A 6,000-nucleotide genomic window follows, 5' to 3' on the forward strand; every position below is an offset into this window, starting at 1 on the left:
AAAATTAGATAGGGAAACATAAAGAGAGATAGTATGTAGATAGATTGAACATCAAAGTGGATGATAGTTGTCAAGGGAGGGAAAAAGAGGATGGGATTGGGAGGCAAAGAAGTAAGAAGAGGAGAGGAGGGAGAGGGAGAGAGAGAATTATAAAGATATATAAGGTAATATGTGGGTATTGGATTTGATAGATTGATGTACAATGTACATATATATAATAGATTAAAGAGGAATAAAGGAAATAGGATATAGAAACAATGAAGTGAATGGTAATAAAACAGGTAAGATAAGATAGACATAAGGAGGGAGAAATGATTTTTGATGTGTATGAGCAAGAATGATATAAAGATATAGATAGTGAGGTAGATAGGGAGAGTGTGAATTACAAAAATACATATGGATATAGAAATAGAGAGAGATAAAAACTCACAAATATACAACAACATATTCATTTGATTCTAGGTCATTATTTGTCATTATTGCTCCTATACTCTGTTCATTCGTCTAGCACTTGGGAGTGCATTCCAATTTTTTGGCATTGCACTAAACATCCAATTAATCATGGACTAAATAGCCATTATTTGAAAGGACCATGTCGAGGTTGTTCTACTCTCACAAGGTACATCCTGCACCTATGGGCCGCTATAACTATCGAAGAAGACACACGAAATTGTAACCAATTACAACTATCCATAAGATTTTGAAGGATAAATTTGAAAAGTTGACATGAGGTTATTGGAAAAATTGAGAGGCAAGGACTTACTTCTATATATCTACATTTATAGTTAAATCATTAGTTAGGATGCATAGTCTACCTACTTTTACCTTTGACAGACACTCCACATTGTAAATTAATCCATATATAGTTATATTAAAAAGCGGAATCTTTTGTAGATTATTTTGTGCATATACCAAATGTTGTTTTAGAACTATAATCCTTTGATCTCTAATAACAACTATGTTAACACACATACTTACATCAAATACATTACGGAAAGATGACAGATAAGGTGAGTTTGAGTTGCAAGACTTAGGTAACAATTGAACTTTGATTACATTTCATAAGGATGTAGAGTTGGTATCCAACAAATTGTACTAGTTCAAAACCCATAAATCAAAGTGCTATAGGAGCCCTAGTTCGGGTTGATTAAGTTGATTGATTAAACCACCTCTCTTTTTCCAAACAAAAAAAACTATGGTCAACAATAATATATGAAAGAATGTGTGCATACCAAAACAATCAAATCTAAAAAATATAAATGAAATATATGGATACATATCAAATTTGAAAACATTTAATATCGATAAATAATAATAAAGGTGCATTTAATAATAATAAAGATACATTTCTCTTTTTGTTCTCAGATTATGCTTTCATCTTGACGATGGATCACAAAGTGAGATTTGAAATGTTGATGCTAAAAAACTTCACAAATCAAATTCAGAAGTGCTTGCAAATAATAATTAAGAGTCTGATTCACATGATTCAAAAAATACATAAAAGAAATCAAATAAATTTAAAAGTTTAATGTGCAACACAATTGATTAAAATTTATAAAAGATTTGAAATTATTAATGAAATATTAATCATTAGAAGGTTGAAAATTAAACTTATTTTTTTATCAAATACACAACATAATCAACTAAGTGTGTGTTGTATGCCTCCATATTTTGAAAGATATTTGTCAAGGCAGCTGCAAAAACTCTCAATCATCTTTCTACTAAGCTTTAAACATGACAAAATGCCCCTATCCTTTTAACCTTTGATCGATTGGATATGATAGGGATGTTGGCAAAGGCTGCAGAGTCTAGCTATAAACTTGTATTCATTACACAAACCTAAAACCTACAATTAGTACCATATTTATGGGGATGGTTCACAAGATTTGAGACAATGGCATAAATGTCTATATAAACGAGTTTAATGCCTGGAAGGCGATCCTCAATCTGCGTGAGAGTTTTATTGATCTTTTTGTTGTAAGAAACTACAACTTTGTTGTAGGACTCAATACATCCCTTCATTTTGTTTTTCTTCATTGTGGTTTTCTGAACAGGCAAGCATCCAATCAGAGGTAATCCAAACACAACAATTTTGCAGGCTCCAATCTTGTAAATCGTATGCTTACAATAATTCCAATCACATTTATAAATATACTTCATAAAATGAAATCCAAGATATTAAATATACAATATAATCTTGTATGAATTGAGGCCCCGTTTGGTTGGGGAAGATGAATTTTTGACATAACCAGGTTATCTTATAACCAGGTTTTCAAAAACCTGGTTTTGTGGTTTGGAAAGCCAATGGTCCATTTGGTTGACACGAAAGATGAATATACTGTGGACCCCACAATATTATTAAAAAACTGTCATAAAATTCAAAACCTGGTTTTAATTTCGAATTCCACCTTTTTACTGGAAGAAACTTCTTCCAATTTTTGACCAAAATTGGAAGATGAAATTGAAAACCGAGTTATAAGTTTAACCAACCAAACAACAAAGTTTTTTTGCAAAACCTGGTTTTGCCCCTGATAACCCGGTTTTGACCCTCATCTTCCAGCAACCAAACGGGGCCTGAAGTTGTTATAAATGTGATCCGATATTTGGTACCTCCAAGAAACTGTTGTAGCCATGGATAAAAAAGTTTGCGTACTACTCAATTTTAAACTTTTTGCTCCTGAAGGGCATGTAATAATAATTCTGCACAAAGTCATTGGTTCCTCCCACCACTACGTATTGAGCTCGTTTCATTATTTTGGACGTACTTTTGGACCCTATTCCCTCCTCCATATGCACTTTGTAGTTCTTTAGTAATTCCATTTGCTTCCACATTGGTATCACATCCTGTAAAAAAGCCTTAGTCACCTTATCTCACTAGATGATCTCTAGTACAAAGTCTTAACAACAATATGATTGCTCTTGGATTTAAATTTGAAAAAATAAAATAAAATTCATTTGTTCATATATATTTTGACATGACTTCTAGCTATGCAAAGTGTGACAAAGTGAGGAAATAGAAATGATTTTATTTTATGAAGATAGAAACTTAAAATGAAATTCAAGAATAATATCACATTATGATATGGTGCTTTATTTATATTCTTCATGGGTTCATGAGTGCACTTCTAGTTGAAGTGAACACCATCCATTGTTTGGATGTTAAGGGCACTATTTATTCTTATGAATGGGTGAAATCTTGGAAACCATAAAGTGTTTACATCTAGAATTCTTACTCTAATCTATTGATTGCTTTATGAATAATGGTTCGTTGGAACCCATTCTTCATGTGTGCATTTCTAGCTCAAGTGAACACCAATCAAATACAATGGATGTTAAGAGCACCATTTGTTGTCATTAATGGATGAAATAGAAGCAGTGTCATAATTTAACCTCAACCTTCATGTTATATATTATTATAACATGGTCTCTAATCATGCAAAGGCTAATAAAGTGGGGAAGTAAAAATGATTTATACTTTATGAACTTAGAAATGTAAAATGAACTCAAAGAATAACATCACAATATGACATTGCTATCAAGATTCAATTGTGCAATTTATTGATACAAAAAATTATAGGATAGTGTTTGGTGAGCAATTGCTGTCAAGATCGTATTTCTCATTTGTGCACTTTACATTCAGATGAACATCATCTAAATGGCTGAAATGTTAAGATTACTATTCATTCTCATAAGAAATAAATTCTTGTAAATCATTATTGAACCTATTGACCTATGTTTTATAAATAATAATTCTCTCACAAACGCACAAAATAAATAAACAAATGCTAAATTCACTTTAATAAAATATATATATATATATTACTGAACCATTCCTCATTAGCATCATTTTCATCGAACCCTAACATCAATATCATAATGTAACATATCAACATCACATATCTTATAAAAAACCCTAGTGATGCATAACGGCCATTGCAGTCAGATTGTCATATCCACTTCCAGCTGAACCGAACCTCACTCCAGTGCGGAGGCCTCTAAAATTTAGCTGTGGATCTAAATATGGCGGCATTGTCTCTTTAATTCCAAGAGATTCAGCTGCACAAACACAAAAACTACATAGTAAAAACATGTAAGTTATCAGGAACACATCAGAACGTACACCAAATACATAATACTATAAACGTACCAGCTTGCCATTAGAACAATGCCCAGTAGATCTATTGCCATTAAGGTTCATACCGTATGGTGGATGATCAGCGTTAATGTTTGTGGGAATGAAGTTATTATTTCCTGAATCAACGATTGAATCCCCAAAAGTGAACAAAGCTGGCACTTTGTGTTTAACATTCTTTACTCCACTGCCTTTGCCTGCACAAACAAGAATGTGGAGGAGAAATAGAACATATTGAGCAAAAATAGAATGGTGCATTTTTTCTACTTTCTGTGGCTAATCCTGGTCTCAAAACTTACCTACAAATTCGAACTGAAGAATTTAAAGAGTGTTATACTGTCTATAGATGGGATTAGCGGGAGTATTTATGAAATTTATGGCATCAAAATGGTATTTTGTTAGTTCAATTTAAATTTAACCTACAGTTCTAAATTAATTTTTAATTTAATTATTAAAAACAACAAATTACCGTTATGATGCCGGCATAGACATTAGCTGCAGGCTTAATTTCACTTTTTGATTGCAATTAAAATGGTATTTATGTTTGTTGGTATACTTACCAATCAGTTCATTTGTGTTTGTTCGTATACTTACCACTTGAAATGCGTGTTTCCCTTATTAAAAGCTTATACCAGCGTTTCCTTCTAAATCTTATTGCTAAGTCAATCGGATCTGTCTCTTTCATTTAGGTAGTGACGCGTTAGAAACTTGAAATCGTGAATTTTTCTGATTTCTGGATTTTACGGTGTCTGACAAGCGCAGAGAACTAGCTTTTGGCATGACTGGATTTTATTTCCCGGCGTCCAACACCGCCCAGAAACTCAAAAAATTCTGATTAAAGTCTCATAGGGAGAAAGCTTATTGGGTTAATTATTATAGTTTGTCATAGACATTTTCAAATTATTATTGTTTAAAAATTTTAGAAAATGAAAATATATGTATTAATAGTTAGTCATATATGTACTAATAGTGAATCATTTTTTAGTCTTTTTTCTTGGTGATTAGTCTACTTGTGTTCTATTATTGCAACATTTCATAAAGATTGTTGAGACATTTAGCTACAAATACTGACATTTTTTAATGAGTGATTATATTGATTAATGAACATAGCAAGGATTGGATGAGCATTTCAAAATGACACTTTTGGACCACTTTGTGCTCCATAATTCCTATAGAGATATCCATGAAATACCCAAAATCCAAAACCTTAGCTTTAAACCCTTCACTCACCTATGGAGGCATATAAAAAAAATTGGCAAAATTTGACTTACAGTTAAGGAGTTCTAGGTGTGCAAAGTTAGCCCAACCGGGGTATTTTCCCATATTGAGCAAATTAAAACAAAAAATATAGAAAGTCAATCTGTAAAAATTATCAAGTGGGGGAAGGTATTCAATAGTGAGTTGGGGTCCAATATAGGTTTACTCACTTTTAAACATTGAATTATCCAATGGTAAATCATTTATATCCCAATAGTTGGTAACTTTTTGGTTTTTCTATCTTTTTAAATCCATGGTTGATGCATTTGTACACTACTACTAGTGCTTTATGAACCACTATTAGAGATTTGTGAAGTACTATTGGATATTTTGTGAACCACTATTGATGATTGAATGGGTAAGTATCGGGGGTCAAGTATCAGTGGACACTTTTTAGGACCATTTTTTTACTCTTCTGTGCATAATATCTCTTGTTGAGTGCATTTTTATTGGTGAGAAGTTAAAACCTTATCTTTAAGCAATTAAGTCACATACGAGAATAATAATAACTAAAATTGGGATATTTAGACATTGTTTGGTACCTCAATTGAGCATGCAAAGTTTTCTATGGATGCTATTGGGTATTTGTTAGAAATAGGCAATCCTGAGAT

The 6,000-nt window shown here is 32.0% G+C and overlaps 1 pseudogene; it reads right to left on the bottom strand.

The window, feature by feature from the left end:
• LOC149545679 (GDSL esterase/lipase At1g06990-like) overlaps positions 1–4,390 on the bottom strand; it is a 120,999-nt pseudogene extending 116,609 nt beyond the window's left edge.
• Positions 4,391–6,000: the final 1,610 nt, after the last annotated feature.

This window comes from Cupressus sempervirens, chromosome 7, assembly GCF_028749045.1.
Source record: "Cupressus sempervirens isolate cs-2001-9-10 chromosome 7, ASM2874904v1, whole genome shotgun sequence".
NCBI classification, from domain to species: domain Eukaryota; kingdom Viridiplantae; phylum Streptophyta; class Pinopsida; order Cupressales; family Cupressaceae; genus Cupressus; species Cupressus sempervirens.